Source organism: Lissotriton helveticus, chromosome 12 (assembly GCF_964261635.1).
Source record: "Lissotriton helveticus chromosome 12, aLisHel1.1, whole genome shotgun sequence".
NCBI classification, from domain to species: Eukaryota; Metazoa; Chordata; class Amphibia; order Caudata; family Salamandridae; genus Lissotriton; species Lissotriton helveticus.
In genome coordinates this window covers 153,132,635-153,149,592 of record NC_136073.1, presented here as the reverse complement: position 1 = coordinate 153,149,592, position 16,958 = coordinate 153,132,635, and the positions used below count along the sequence as shown (strand labels likewise).

The following is a 16,958-nucleotide window of genomic DNA, read 5'->3' as shown; positions in this document are numbered from 1 at the left end:
AATTGAAATGTAAATTGATACTTGTATAGCGCACTACTCACCCGCAAGGGTCTCAAGGCGCTTGTACGAATACCGCTGTGGAACCCATCCTGGCTTTCCCTGTGAGGTGTCCACTCCTGGGTACCGTAATAACAATTGGAGAGAGAGGGAAACACAGGGACACTCTCAGTCCCCCGGGTCTATATATGTTAAACAACAAGAGAGTGTCAAGCTAAATGTAAGCACTAGAACAGAGAATGAAGGAATCCGCCTAATTTATTCACACTTGGAAATCATTAGAGTTTTTGTAAGAAGCCCTCACTCACCACCCTGGGTGGTGACATGCTTCATCATCGGGCCCACCAGGAGAAGCCGAATGCCACCCTGGTGTGCTACAATGCCGGATTACTGCGGAGCTGGTTTTGTGACAGTAGTGTGAAAAAATGGTGATTAAAACTGTCAAGGAGCTGTACCATAGGAAAAACTTTATTCAGTGGTCAGCTTGACAAGATAAAATCATATGTGTTTGGAAATCTACCAAAAATGATATTGGATATTTCCACTTAAAATGGGGTCGACATGTTTCTGCCCATATGTGTATGATTTACAGGGCTTTCTTCAGGACCGTATGGATGTGTACCTAGGCGGTATGGGCACGCTAAGGCCCACCCTTGCCTTAGGACGTGAAAGTTAAAATTGAGTGAAAAAATAGGTGCAAAAAACAAACCAACAAGTAGTGGGATTTACCTCAAAATTGGAGGAACCTGTATAGTTTGAAAGTTAAAATATCCTCACCCCATAGGTCTCGGGAGGGGGCTGGGGGCGACAATGGCACACCGCCCTCAACGCCCAGCACCCGTTTGGCACCTAGCATTATCCTGCAACCGGACCTCGTGGAAGGTCCGTTTTTTTCACTCAATTTTAACTTTCACGTCCTAAGGCAAGGGTGGGCCTTAGCGTACTTTTAATGTGAGCCACTGACACCTTGGTTGTCTTTAAATAAGACAGTGGCACTTGGATTACAGTCCATGTGTCTTCTACACCCAAATCTGGAACGGGTGGTCTGTAAGATGGTTCAAATACTTGTTTATCAGGAATATGTTCTTGAATTTGATGAGACACCCGTCAGCCTCATTGGAAACCTTAACTTCACAGGTCGCAGAGTTGCAATGCGTCACATTGAATGTTTAGTTCTGACTTCTTGAATGTTTGCAGAACCTTTTGATGAGTTTCTGGGTCAGACAATTTTGCTTCTGACACCTTCCCAAGGAGATCTAGAACAGCTATATACTCTGGAGAGCAAATAATATGAAGAACAATCACCTATTAATACTCTTGGCAAATTGCTAAATGCTCTCTAGAATTCCTGCAGATATTGCAACCAACTCAGTCCTGCATTCAATATCCCAGTTCTCAAAACTTGTTGAATATACCAAAGCTTGCTTACCTAACCAATTGCTTACTGTCAAAATAGGATGGTGTATTCTGGTAAACACCCAAAACAGACGTAACATCCCTGTAAGCTTTGGAGGTGAATGCAGTACCATTGTCTGAAAGAGACGGATAACAACTGTACAGCAGCTTTGATACTGCAAGTCTTTTTGACCACCGTAGCATATCAGTATTTCTTTGTGGGTAAAACCGAAAGAATCTGGAGCATGAATCTGCAGAAATTAATATAAAGTAATTCAAGTTACAATTCAGCTCACTCTTCTAAGTGCATGTTTCTCTTTCACTCCCAGTTTGAAAATCATTAGAGTGTTATCTGAATTGAAGGTATAAGAAGGTAAAGAGAGTGTCTGAAGACTCTGCTCTTTTTGATGTTGCGTAAATCATTGTTAAAATATATGTGCCAATCTGAGCTTGAGATTGGGTTACCTGCGCATTCCTTAGAAAGACATCATCTGTAGCAAAGCACAGTTTGCCACACAGTTCCCATAAATGGGAATTCCTTTATTTTTATGATCCATGCTGCTTGGCACATACAAATTGAAGCTTGTTTCTGAAAGACAGCCGTCTTCCCCAGAATTTCTATTACTTTATCGACTTACCTTCTGAATCTCTGAATCCATTTGCAGACAGATGCATCAAGCAAAATACCTCCCGGTAAAATACCGAATCGGTAAAACAGGCCGATACCGACCGCAAAACCCCTAAATGCAATGCATCAATACAAATCGGTAAATAATAAAGAATCGCTAAAAATAACCCCTCGGTAAATTACCAAATCGGTAACCAGGCATTCAGTAATAACGAAAACCAAAGCAGGCCCCGTTAATACCGCATCGCTAATAAAGAATTGCAACAGAATGCATCAAAAATCGCTAATACCGAAAACCTCAAAAATCGCTATTTAGCATGAGTAAAATAAGGGGAATCTCAAACTGGAGGTAAAGTTATTCTAATGAAGAAAAAAAATATATATATATATTTTACCTGACAGGTGCTGACAATCAGTAACCCTTTAAAAATGACCCTGGAAACCCTGTTAGTCAACCAAAATGGCTGCCCCCTACGTGCTAGCTCGGAGGATGAGAATCAATGCCCTGGCCCAGCGAAGGAGAATGATCCAGGATAGGGTCTTCAAGGTGCGCATCACATTGCTCTGGCAAACAGAGGAGCAGGTGTACGATAAGTACAGACTCAGCCCTGCCATGATAATGCGTGTAATAGCAGATCTGGAACCACAACTCCAGCACCAGACCCTTAGGACCCACGCAATACCAGCCCATGTCCAGGTCCTATGCAGCCTGCACCTGCTGGTGCCTGGAAGCTTCCAGGGGGTAATAGCAGAAGCCGGAGGCGTGTCGCAAAGCACACTATCACGCTTCTTCCACAGGTTCCTGGACGCCATGCTAGCATCGATACATCGCCACATCACCTTCCCCACGACTCCCCAACAGTTGAACCGCACCAAGCGTGAGTTCTACCAGGTGGCACAATTCCCTCATGTGAGAGGGTGTGTCGACTGCACCCATGTCCACATCTGTCCTCCCTCAGCCACCGAATACATCTACCGCAACCGGAAGTCAAACCATTCCATTAATGTGCAGGTCGTGTGCAATGCCAAGCACATCATTACGGACCACGTAGCCCAATTCCCAGGGAGCACACACGACGCATACATCTTCCGTCACAGTGGCATCCACAGGCGCCTGATCAACGCTGAATTTGGAGTTGGACACCTACTAGGCACGTATTGATGCAACACCATTTAATCCATCCCCACATGTACCATAGCATTCATGCCGCTAACCATTCTCTCCCCATCCTGCAGGTGACAGCGCTTACGCCTTGCGTGAGTATCTACTCACTCCCTACCTCAACCCAGCAACACCACAAGAGCAGCGCTACAACAGAGCACACATCAGCACAAGAAATGTTGAAGAGCGCACATTCGGCATCCTCAAGAGTCGCTTCAGAATATTGCACAAGACAGGAGGTGCATTGCAGTACGACCCTGTGACCTGCTGCAAGATCATAGCTTTCTGTGCCATCCTGCATAACATCGCAACAAGAAGGGGGATACCCATAGAGGTGTACGGTGAGGACGAGCTACGTGCACAGCAACCCCCCCAACACCGACAGGCAAATGTGGCCAACACAGCAGAAGGGCAAAGGAGGCAGACATACATCACACGCCATCACTTCTGAGACAGGTAAGAAAGAGCCATGACAGGATGATGTGCATTGCAAGGGTTTAATGCCCATTAACACCTGACCGGTGCTGATAAATGTAACAGAAACATGACGCTGCGTAAATGAAAACTAAAGAAAAAATGTCCATTGACAACAGAGGTGCTGTATGTGGCACTACAGTTGGCCCATGGTTACCTCACCATGGCCAGGGAGCCATTGCATCATGGCTATTAACGTTTGCCACGGACACCCAGCCTTCTGTCTCGTGACTCCTCAACATCTCCGTGATCACTCACAGTGGCTGGTGCACTGCGCGCGCTGCGCCTCCTCTCGCTTGTCTCAGGCATGGTGACGCTGCTTACACTGGAGGCTGCCTCACTCGCCTCATCCCCTCCCGCACTGCTGATACTGGCAGTTCCAGACTGAAGGTGCTCCACTGCAGTGGTCATTTTCTCAAGGGTCCTTGCCACATCCCCACAATAATGCCCCATGTCCACCTGCAGGGACACCGATCTGCGGGCTACCACAGCTGTGCTGTTGCACAGCTTCTTGATGGCCTTAATTGTGGCATTGGTACTGAGTGAGTACTGCTCATGTCTCCTGCGCTCCCTCCGTTGGCCTGCAACAACAGCGCGTGTTAGTTCCTGTAGGCATGCCTTAATGTCATTGTTGCCCTCTGCAAAGGCTGTGGTCAGCTCTCGCACTGCGTCAGTCATTACAGTAAATCTGTAGGACATCCTTCCCATGCTAATCTTCATTGCACCCATGTGTTTTGCCTGCAGGCGCTGAACACGCAGCATCCGGCTCTCAACGACTCCATACACATCTGCAGGATCTGCTGTTGTCGCTGCAGCCCTACCCAGGGATCCTGCCCGCTGTCTAGCTCGCAGACGTGCTGCTGTTCGTGCGGTTGGGGTGACGACAGCCTGCTGCTGTACATTTGTGGCTGCTGGCCTCAGCTCCGTCTCCATCTCCTGCAGGGAGGGGATATTTGCCCTGCGGCTATGTGTGCTTGGCAGGACTTGTGGAGGTGGAGGTGGTGTTGGAGTTGCTGTCCGCGGTGCTGGTGGTGGTGTTGCTGTCCGCGGTGGTGGTGGTGGTGGTGGTGTTCTTGTCCGTGGTGCTGGTGGTGGTGTTGATGTTTGCGGAGGTGGTGAAGGGGAAGGACTGCCTCCATGTTCCAGCATGTTCTCCGCATCAGTCACCACTGGGGTCTTACAGATGACTAGGCGGGCGCTGTCATCTGATTCCATGGGGGAGGCATCTGTGTGTAAAACAGAGCATTGTTATGATTTTGTGGATATTGTAAGTTTATGCTTTAGTCATCTACATAAAGGACATATGGGAACTGATATTTGGACCTCGACTGCTGTTTTCATGTCATGCACCTCAGGGGTCAGACAGGAACCCTTTCATGTTTTGACTACAACTCCCATGAAGCATCACTCTGTTGAGGGATTGTGCTTTAGGCACGGCTACTTGTGCACTGTGTTTGGCTTGGGGAAATGGGCAGGGGTAGACAAGACGCTGCACATCTGCGCTGGCATGCATCTTACCTTGTCCGCCTTCCGCAGCACCTGAGGTGTCCAGTTGGGTGACCCCCACAACAGCCTCCGGTTCGATGGTCGACTCCACAAGGTCCCCGAGGGCTGTGTTCATTGTCACATTTGAGGAGCCACCACTTGTGCCAGCCGCATCCTTCACCCTTTCCGCGATCTTCTCCTTAGCCCTTTTGCGGAGGTCGTACCACCGTTTTTTAAGGTCCTCGATGCTGCGGTGTGTGACTCCCACAGCATTCACACTGTCCTTGATGCACAGCCACATCCTGCGCTTCTCCGCCTCTGGCACCTTCAAGGACAGTCTGCCAAACAGTTTTTCATGCCTGCTGCTGACACCCTCTATCAGAATCTCCAGTTCCTTGTCAGAAAACTTGCGTTTTCTCTTCCTGGTGTTGTCCTTTCCTTTGGGTGCCTCTTTCTCCATGATGCACTGCTGTGCAGGTCCTGGTCACTGCTGGCTGTGTATTGCTTCTCTGCTACTGTGGTCTTCCTCCTCCTCTGAGCTCCTCAGGGCACCGAGTGAAGCATGGGCTGAGCTGCTTCCTGCTTGTGACGTCATCAGCCTGCTTCCGGAGCGACGCTTTTTTTGCCGATTTCGCTAATACCGAATTCGCAGATACCGAATCGGTATTTGCTATTTCGGTATTTGCGGATTCGGTATCTCGCAAGGTTTTACCGATTTTTTACCGATTCGGTAATTTTTAGCGATTTTATTGATGCATCGCGGTTTGCATGTCCTTATTAGCGATTCCTTATTTTTCGCTAATAACGACTACGAATACGGATTTTCGATGCATCTGCCAGTTAGTTGCTAATGTATTCAATGCACATTATAAGCTGAAAAATGCATTGAAACTGAATACTACACTGCTCTAGCGAAGAAACTGAAAGATCAGCTTTATTTAATGAAAGTATCAGGGATTGAGAAGTGCTGTGCAGGGGAGGCGCCTAGAGTTTGTGTATAGCGCATTGAATTTGCTAGCACCAAAGGCTCCCTGCACAAGCCAGCCACTGGCCATAGAGCTATTCACACCCATATTCACCACCCCCTTTTGTACCGCTTTATCCACAGGGAACAGCACTGTTGTACTTGCATGAGTAAAGCATTTAGAAGTTGCTTATAATGTGTATATATTTATTATTATTAGTGTTGGAAAGTCATTGTAGAGCAATTGCTGTTTGCACTGCACGAGATGAGATACAAACTTTGTATCAAACTGCATTTAAAACAAGAAACATGGTGCGCCACAGAATTCTCTGTAGAAGAGTGAAGCTTACTTTCAGCTATTAAAATGTAATTAGAACAGGAATGGAAATTTTGCAAGACCTTCGTGTGAATTATGTGCATACAGCCAAAAAGTTCTAAACAACTAAAAAAAGGGCTTTATGCAATGGCCCAAAAGCCTAGTAACCAAGAGTGTAATCCAATGAACAGGAGTAAGATGCGACAAGCTACTCACCTTTGAGCGAGTCCTCCAAATGTGCTCAGCTACACTACTTAGTTGTAATACAGCAGCATATGCTTAGTGGGTGATAATGGCAATAAAGGGGCTCGCAGATAGAAACAATGTTCACATTAGTGACTATCCTACCCTTAGCCGCTACAGACATGGGGCTTCCCTAGCAATGCAATGTGGGAATGCCCAAGAAGCCTGGTACGGTAAATAGGGCTAATTAGTCGTCTTCTCCTCTCTTTCCTTTTTTTGCTCTCTTACTCATTTCCTTTTCTCACTCATTGTACTCCATCTCACTCAGTTTTTCTCTAGTGTGTCTGCCTACTAACTTCCTCAGTCCATTTCCCTCAATCGTTGTATATTATCCTCTCTCCCTTCATCCTTTCACTCTATGACTGTTCTTCACTTACTCTCAGTTATCTTCTATTCCTCATTCTTCTAATTGCATCCTTAATTAGACTGTTTTCTGTCTCAGTCATTATCTTTTTACTTACTTCTGTTTCCTGATTTAGTTTTGCTAACTCACATTGTTTTAGTATCTTTCTTACCTTCAGTTCATTTCTCTGTTCTTCTCTCTCTCTTTGTCAGTGAATCTATATGCCTTACTCTTTGTAATTTGCTCTCCTTCTATTTCTTTTTCTCTCTTTTTGTCCTTCTACCTTACTTTATTTCCCTTTCTGTGTCCTCCACTCTTACTTTATTTCTAAATAGAGTGTTATGATTTTTAAGCTCTTCATTTGTATCTTTTAATTTAAAATACATATTTCATTAATTATAACTTATTTTTTCTTCTCTCTTTCACAGATACAAACTGTATTAAAAAAAATTAATTAAAGTTACATTTATTATATGGTAAGTATGACTAAAAAAATGTAGTTTGTCATCACCCTTTGCTTTAAGCTCACTAACATTTTCTCAATCAACCTCACTCCTGTGTCTTTACTCTGCTTCCCTTACTTATTCTTATTCTACATGTTTACTCCCCTTTCCCTATTTTCCCTCTCATATTCAACTTCTTTCAATCCCTATTCTTTACTTCACTTACCCTCTGTTCCCTTCCTTTGCTTCTTCACTCATTCTCTTTTTCTTAATTATTTACCTTACTCCTACACATACACCTCATCCCCCTCCCAACACATACACACACCTCTAACATACACCCCACACACACACACCACACACACACCTCATACACACAAAAAATCCTCCTACACACACACCTCAAACACACACACACACATTCCATACACACACATACATCGAACACATATACATTCCACACTCATACACTCCTCACACATATTTCACACACCCTCACCTCCACCCACACCGAAACACCCCACACAGCCACACCCACAGACACACCTTACACACCCACACCCCGACCTACACCCACTGACTCCCTATAAGTCACACACACTGCCTTACTTATCTTTCTTTGCTGTTTCACTCAAGCCCATTCAGGTACTGTTTCCTTTACTCTCTTTGTCCTTTCTCTTTCTCACTCCCCATGTCTTATCCTAATTCAATTTTCCCCCCTCTTTCACCCCTCTTTACTTATACTACCTGGTCTTTTCTCACATTCCCTCATCGTTCTTCATTTATTCCGGTTCCGCCACTGCCCTTCATTCTCCATTTTTTACTGTCCTTTCTTTTTCTTTTAACAGCCAGTCACATTCTCCCACTATCTCTACTTTAGTGTTCTTCCTCTCTCTTCCTTTCTTTTGCTCCTTTAGTCATTTGACTTTTCTCACTTTAATCCAATTACACCTTCTCTATTTTTTAATATGTAATAAACAATCCCTCTGTGTTCATCCTGTAGCTCTTTTTCTCTTAACATAACTCTCTTTGTGTTCTTCTCTCATGCTAACTGCTTCATGAATTTTTTTTTTCTTTTTGGGGGGGGGGCGCGCCCCGGTACTCATACCCTAAGGACAAAACATTGACTGAGATCCTTTAAAAATATAGGTTTCATTTTATATATGAAAGGTAGTTCTAAAAATAATGTTTTTTTTCTTCTTTTTGTTGTTTTATATTTTTTTATTGTTTTTTGAACATTTTGTACTTTTTTTGGCTTTTCAAAAGTTTTATATTTTTTTGTATTTCTTATGGGAAAAAACAAAGAGAAAGGGAATTGAAAATGGCTCAACTGGAGCAAAAAACAAAAAACGGAAAAAATTACTTCTTTTTTTGGGGGCAATCGTGATTGTCACCAGCAATGACGATGAGCTTTACACTCTTTTCCCCATAGGCCATAAGCTTGCCACATCCAGTACAAGTGACTTTAAAATCACCAAATCGTTCCTGGATACAAGGCATCACCTCTGATGTTTCTGGACCCGATTGAGTGGGTTGCTTTCTTTTGGAGCTGGTCCTTGAACACTGGGGGAGGTGACTGGCCAGTTCCCTGATCTCTGCACGAGAATAGTTAGCAGGATGCTTCCGGGTCATATGCCGAATCATGGTATTATTACCAAATTAATATTTTTTATCTGGATTGCCCCTTGAGAGTTCTGCACCACAGATTCGACATGTTACCTTGGCCGCATTAACTTTTTTCTTGCCCTCTGGAAGTGAAAAAAACTCCCATACAATGTGTTCTTTTGGCTTGTATGGGGTATTTTGTTCAGGCAGCCATCTGCTCCCCTCCTCCTCTTCCTCTTCCTCCTCCTCCTCTTCTTCACCACCAATGTATTGTTGTGGTGGTCCTCTTGGTGGTTGTGGTGGTGGTGCAGATGCTCCAGCTGTTGCTGCTACAGTAGCCATTTCAAAGTACAAAAGAATTGTCTCTGTAGATGAAACAGGTCTTCCTCAGTCAAAGGACAAAGTCAGAGTAAGGAAGAAAGGTGGGGTTTTTTATCATTTGGCAAAAAAAACTGTGCTGAACCAATCAGAAGTGTTATTTTCAGGTCACAAGACCAAGGCTTTACTCATTTGGAAACCAAAACTGTTCTGCACCAATAGAAAGTGTTATTTTCAGGTCACAAGACCCAGGCTGGTCACAAGACCCAGGCATTACTCATTTAGAAACCAAAACTGTTCTGCACCAATAGAAAGTGTTATTTTCAAGTCACATGACCCGACGCGCTTACGCTACGCGCCCCGGGGCACGCCCGTAGTCGCGCTCCGGGGCGCGCCCGTGGGTGCGTAGCGTAAGCGCGTCAGGACGTTTCGCAATCGTATGCGATCGCGTGCTTTCGGTTGCGATTGCGCTGTGCGTCATATGACGCATCACGCGTGTACGCGATACGTCACGATGTTGTTTTCGTTCGCGGCAATAGCGCTCCCGGGACGCTCCCCGGTATGCGCCCCAGGGCGCGCCGCGATCGTATGCGCACCCGTGCTTCTGGGTGCGCTTACACTGTGCGTCATATGACGCATCACACGTCTACGCGATACGTCACGATGTTGTTTTCGTTCGCGAGAAAAGCGCTAACGGGACGCTCCCCGGTACGCGCCCCAGGGCGCGCCCCAAGTTAAATATAAAAAAAATAATAATAATTTTTGACATAATTATACAATATAAAATTCGTTTTAAAATGTATTATTTTTTATACCTATAAAGATTTGCTATTAAAAAAACATTGAAATTCACTGAAAAATACCATAGGTTTCACACCAGTTATAGTTAGGAATTAGCATTTAAAAAACCTTTTAAATTCACTGAAAAAACCATAGGTTTTACACCAGTTATAGTTAGCTGGAAATTTTACTCGCATAAAACCATTGAAATTCCCACGTTATAGTTAGTTGGACTCACTATAACTTGCGCGTGCAATGCACTGCTGATGACGTCACATATTACATCACTCATGACATGGTCAGTGACATCACTCATGACCTTGGAGCGTGAATCTATATGCGGCAGTCCAGCCACAGAGTATGCACCACCCCGTTAACGTGGGGGTCACGGCAGTGAAGTAGCAGCCGTACATGGGATCGAGGACGGGCCCACTCGTGGAGTCCATACAGGACTTGATTGTGTGCTTTCCGCACTACACTTCCCAGAAGTCTCATTGGAGCCTCCCATTGGCGGGTGAGTTATATGAAATTGGAGAAGTGTAACGGGTGCGCACACCGCTTCCGTTAAAGCCCCTGAAGAGAAGCAGATGGAGCTTCGAAACGCGTCGGGCAGATCCATTACGGAGCGGCGTCTACGAGCGGATCCCCGTCCTCACCTACACATAAATAAAGCTGCTGCTCGCGTGCTACTCATAAGGTGGACAACCTTGGAGCGTGAATCTATATGCGGCAGTCCAGCCGCAGAGTATGCACCACCCCGTTAACGTGGGGGTCACGGCAGTGAAGTAGCAGCCGTACATGGGATCGAGGACGGGCCCACTCGTGGAGTCCATACAGGACTTGATTGTGTGCTTTCCGCACTACACTTCCCAGAAGTCTCATTGGAGCCTCCCATTGGCGGGTGAGTTATATGAAATTGGAGAAGTGTAACGGGTGCGCACACCGCTTCCGTTAAAGCCCCTGAAGAGAAGCAGATGGAGCTTCGAAACGCGTCGGGCAGATCCATTACGGAGCGGCGTCTACGAGCGGATCCCCGTCCTCACCTACACATAAATAAAGCTGCTGCTCGCGTGCTACTCATAAGGTGGACAACCTTGGAGCGTGAATCTATATGCGGCAGTCCAGCCGCAGAGTATGCACCACCCCGTTAACGTGGGGGTCACGGCAGTGAAGTAGCAGCCGTACATGGGATCGAGGACGGGCCCACTCGTGGAGTCCATACAGGACTTGATTGTGTGCTTTCCGCACTACACTTCCCAGAAGTCTCATTGGAGCCTCCCATTGGCGGGTGAGTTATATGAAATTGGAGAAGTGTAACGGGTGCGCACACCGCTTCCGTTAAAGCCCCTGAAGAGAAGCAGATGGAGCTTCGAAACGCGTCGGGCAGATCCATTACGGAGCGGCGTCTACGAGCGGATCCCCGTCCTCACCTACACATAAATAAAGCTGCTGCTCGCGTGCTACTCATAAGGTGGACAACCTTGGAGCGTGAATCTATATGCGGCAGTCCAGCCGCAGAGTATGCACCACCCCGTTAACGTGGGGGTCACGGCAGTGAAGTAGCAGCCGTACATGGGATCGAGGACGGGCCCACTCGTGGAGTCCATACAGGACTTGATTGTGTGCTTTCCGCACTACACTTCCCAGAAGTCTCATTGGAGCCTCCCATTGGCGGGTGAGTTATATGAAATTGGAGAAGTGTAACGGGTGCGCACACCGCTTCCGTTAAAGCCCCTGAAGAGAAGCAGATGGAGCTTCGAAACGCGTCGGGCAGATCCATTACGGAGCGGCGTCTACGAGCGGATCCCCGTCCTCACCTACACATAAATAAAGCTGCTGCTCGCGTGCTACTCATAAGGTGGACAACCTTGGAGCGTGAATCTATATGCGGCAGTCCAGCCGCAGAGTATGCACCACCCCGTTAACGTGGGGGTCACGGCAGTGAAGTAGCAGCCGTACATGGGATCGAGGACGGGCCCACTCGTGGAGTCCATACAGGACTTGATTGTGTGCTTTCCGCACTACACTTCCCAGAAGTCTCATTGGAGCCTCCCATTGGCGGGTGAGTTATATGAAATTGGAGAAGTGTAACGGGTGCGCACACCGCTTCCGTTAAAGCCCCTGAAGAGAAGCAGATGGAGCTTCGAAACGCGTCGGGCAGATCCATTACGGAGCGGCGTCTACGAGCGGATCCCCGTCCTCACCTACACATAAATAAAGCTGCTGCTCGCGTGCTACTCATAAGGTGGACAACCTTGGAGCGTGAATCTATATGCGGCAGTCCAGCCGCAGAGTATGCACCACCCCGTTAACGTGGGGGTCACGGCAGTGAAGTAGCAGCCGTACATGGGATCGAGGACGGGCCCACTCGTGGAGTCCATACAGGACTTGATTGTGTGCTTTCCGCACTACACTTCCCAGAAGTCTCATTGGAGCCTCCCATTGGCGGGTGAGTTATATGAAATTGGAGAAGTGTAACGGGTGCGCACACCGCTTCCGTTAAAGCCCCTGAAGAGAAGCAGATGGAGCTTCGAAACGCGTCGGGCAGATCCATTACGGAGCGGCGTCTACGAGCGGATCCCCGTCCTCACCTACACATAAATAAAGCTGCTGCTCGCGTGCTACTCATAAGGTGGACAACCTTGGAGCGTGAATCTATATGCGGCAGTCCAGCCGCAGAGTATGCACCACCCCGTTAACGTGGGGGTCACGGCAGTGAAGTAGCAGCCGTACATGGGATCGAGGACGGGCCCACTCGTGGAGTCCATACAGGACTTGATTGTGTGCTTTCCGCACTACACTTCCCAGAAGTCTCATTGGAGCCTCCCATTGGCGGGTGAGTTATATGAAATTGGAGAAGTGTAACGGGTGCGCACACCGCTTCCGTTAAAGCCCCTGAAGAGAAGCAGATGGAGCTTCGAAACGCGTCGGGCAGATCCATTACGGAGCGGCGTCTACGAGCGGATCCCCGTCCTCACCTACACATAAATAAAGCTGCTGCTCGCGTGCTACTCATAAGGTGGACAACCTTGGAGCGTGAATATATATATATATATATATATATATATATACATATATATATATATATATATATATATGAGGCATACAACGTCTTAACATCTGTCGAGAAAGACAAGACGAACCCATGGATGGTGCAATATTCTTTATTGGAGCCCAAACACCGCAACGACCATAGCTCGTTTCAGCCCGCGAAGGGCCTTGATCACATGACATCGCATATATATACATATATGCATTCACTGAAATAGCCAAAGGTTAGGGGTGTTGTAGTTCAGCTCACATTTCATTTGTACAAAACCAGAGAGATTCAGCAGTTACAGTTAGCTGAGCTAACTATAACTTATGCCCCAGCAATGCCCTGCTTATGACTTCACATACTACATTGCTCATGACATGATCAGTGACATCACTCATGATATATTTGAAATTACATCACTGATGATATCACTCAGTGATTCTGAGGGCCTCATTTATGGGATTTTGGTGAAGGGCAGCACCGCAAGGAATTTTGCTGCGCCACCATATGTCAGAACAAAAGGCCAGGAATGCGCTGTATCTAATTGATATGGTGCATTCCTGTCTTTTTCCCCAGTGCCTGGGCACAATGGGCTGCATGCACCAATGCAGGCACATTTGCAACATATAGGGGTGCCTGCATTGCTGGGCTCATTAATTTTGCGCCAGCTATTTCCTCCTTCTTTGTGTGCTGCACACATAGAAATAGGAAAAATAGAGGAGAAATGAAAAAAGTTTTCCTCATGGTGCCTCTCTAACACCACACCTAGGGTGGTGTTAGATTCTGATGCATTCCCAGGGTTAAGATTTCTTGTAATTCTGGGAATGCTTCAGATTCCATGGGTGGTGCGTAGGAACTCCCACAGCAACACCCATGGAATGCCCCTTTCATGAAGTGTTCTGCTTGAAAGGGGCAAATATTTACAAGGCTAGGAAAAGGTGCGAAAAGTGGCTTTACGAGGACTTGTAAATATGCCGGGGTACATTGCACCACAGGAACATAAAAACAGTGACGTTCTGGTACTGCAAGGGGCCTGAGTGTTTTCTAAAGATAACTGAGTGTCAAACACTTATACATAGGTAAAGGGCTGTGTGAGAGCTTGTATGGGTATGTGAGAGGGAGTGTAAGTGGTGTTTTCGAAGACTGAGTGGGTAGGTGAGAGACTGTATGCATAAGTCAATAGCTGTATCAGATTTTGTATGGGTGAGTCAGTGGGGGTGTCAGTGGCTGTATATGGTGAGCAAGAGGGTGCATGAAAAGCTAAATGGGTGACTGAGCAGGTACATAATTGTCTGTATTGCTCAGTAACAAGGAATATGATTGAATTTATGGGTGCATGAGTGGGTGGATAAGTGTTGCACTGGTGAGTGATTGGTTGTGTGAGTGGCTATATGGGCAAGTGAATGGGTGTGTGACAGAGTGTATAAGTGGGTCAGTGAGTGTGAGAGAGGGTGTGGGAGAATATTTGCTGTGTCAGTTACTGTATAGATGAGTGAATACATGTGTTAGTATATGTATGAGTAACTGAGTAGATGTGTGAGTAACTGTATGGTTGAGTGGGGTGAGTGAGTGGATGTGTGAGTATCTGCTTGGGTGACAGATTCACCATGAGAATGGCTATATGAAAGGGTGTGTTAGTGTCTGTATCTTTGTATGAATGGCTATATGAGCAGCTGTAATGGTCAGTAGGTAGGTGCATGAGTGACTGTATATGTGAGTTACTGGTTGTATGAGTGGCTGCTTTGGTGAGTTGATGTGTTAATGGTTCTATGCATCAAAGCATAGGTTAGTCACTGTTTGTATGGCTCTGAAAATGGGAATACGAGTGATTGTGTGGGAGTGGGTGTATAAGATGTTGTATGGTGGTGTACCTGGGTGTGTGACTGGTTCTGTGGATGACGTCATTAGTGTTGTCAACAGTGAAGTAATTTGAGATGTCATCAGTGATGTAATTTCAAATGTCATGAGTGATGCCACTGACCATGTCATGAGTGATGTAATATGTAAGGTCGTAAGCAGTGCATTGCAGAGTCATAATTTATGGTTAGCTCAGATAAATATAAATGTGGAATTTCTCTGGTTTTGTGGCTTTGTATAAGAGAAATGTCATCCTAGCTATAACATCCTTGTAACGTCAGACCCATGCCCACACCACATCTTGAACAAAGACAGCACATCCATCGCACCCCATCTCCAGAAAGTCATCAACACCTCCTTCGAGTCAGCAACCTTTCCGGAGAGCTGGAAGCACGCCGAGATCAACGCCTTACTCAAGAAACCCAAGGTGGACCCCAAGGACCTCAAGAACTTCCGGCCCATCTCCCTGCTCCCGTTCCCGGCAAAGGCCGTCAACGAAGAACTGACCTGCTACCTCGATGAAAACAACATCCTGGACCCTTCCCAGTCCAGGTTCCGCAGCAACCACAGCACCGAGACTGCCCTCTTCGCTGCCACTAATGACATCAAGTACCTGCTGGACAATGAAGAAATGGCAGCCCTCATCCTCCTGGACCTGTCAGCCACCTTCAACACGGTCTGCCACCACACACTAAGAACACGCCTCCACAACGCCAGGATCCAAGAGAAGGCCCTGGACTGGACCACCTCCTTCCTCTTCGGCAGAATACAGAGCGTCTGCCTTCCCTCCTTCCGCTTCAAAGCCACAGAGATAATCTGTGACGTACCCCAGGGCTCATCCCTCAGCCCAACTCTGTTTAACATCTACATGGCACCGCTCTCCCACGTCGCCCGTCGGCACAACCTCAACATCATCTCTTATGCGATGACACTCGGCTGATACTCTCCCTCACCAAGGACCCCCACATCACCAAAACCAACCTTTACGAAGGAATGAAGGCCGTCGCTGAATAGATGAGGAGCAGCCAACTGAAGCTGAACTCGAACAAGATTGAGGTCCTCATCCTCAGATCCACCCCTTCGGCCTAGGACAACTCTTGGTGGCCGACCGCACTGGGAACCGCCCCAACACCCACCGACCACGCACGCAACCTATGGGTCATTCTCGACTCCACCCTCTCCTTGACTAAACAGGTCAATGCCGTCTCCGCCTCCTGTTCCAACACCCTCCGCATGCTCCGCAGGATCTACAAATGGATCCCCACTGAAACAAGAAGAACGGTCACACAGGCCCTCATCAGCAGTAGGTTGGACTACGGAAAGGCCCTCTAAGCAGGAGTCTCGGCCAAACTCCTGAGACAGCTCCAACGCATCCAGAACGCCTCTGCACGCCTGATCCTTGACATCCCTCGCCACAGCTACATCACACCCCACCTGAGAGACCTGCAGTGGCTCCCGGTCAACAAGAGGATAACTTTCAAACTCCTCACAAGGCACTCCACAACACCGGACCATCGTACCTCAACAGACGACTCAGCTTCTACACCCCCACACGCCAGCTCCGTTCAGCCGACCTCGCCCTCGCCACAGTCCCCCCCTTCCGGAGAGTGACTTCCGGGGTCAGATCATTCTCCCACCTCACCCCCAAGACCTGGAACACCCTCCCCATCAACCTACGGCAGACCCAAGACCTACTAACCTTCAGAAAACTCCTCAAGACCTGGCTTTTCGAGCAGTAGCAGCATTCCCCACCCCAGCGCCTTGAGACCCTCACGGGTGAGTAGTGTGCTTTACAAATGATATGATATGATCTAACCAGTGGTTTTTTAGTGAATATCTACGTTTTTTAAAATTCTATTTCCTAACTATAATGTCCCTATTACCTTTGGATTTTTACACAATTGCGCCTTT

At 47.0% G+C, this 16,958-nt stretch overlaps 1 protein-coding gene across 2 annotated transcripts in view; it reads right to left on the bottom strand.

Moving 5' to 3' along the window:
• LOC144798263 (hydroperoxide isomerase ALOXE3-like) overlaps positions 1-16,958 on the bottom strand; it is a 211,574-nt gene that overhangs the window by 156,220 nt on the left and 38,396 nt on the right. The window lies entirely within an intron of this gene.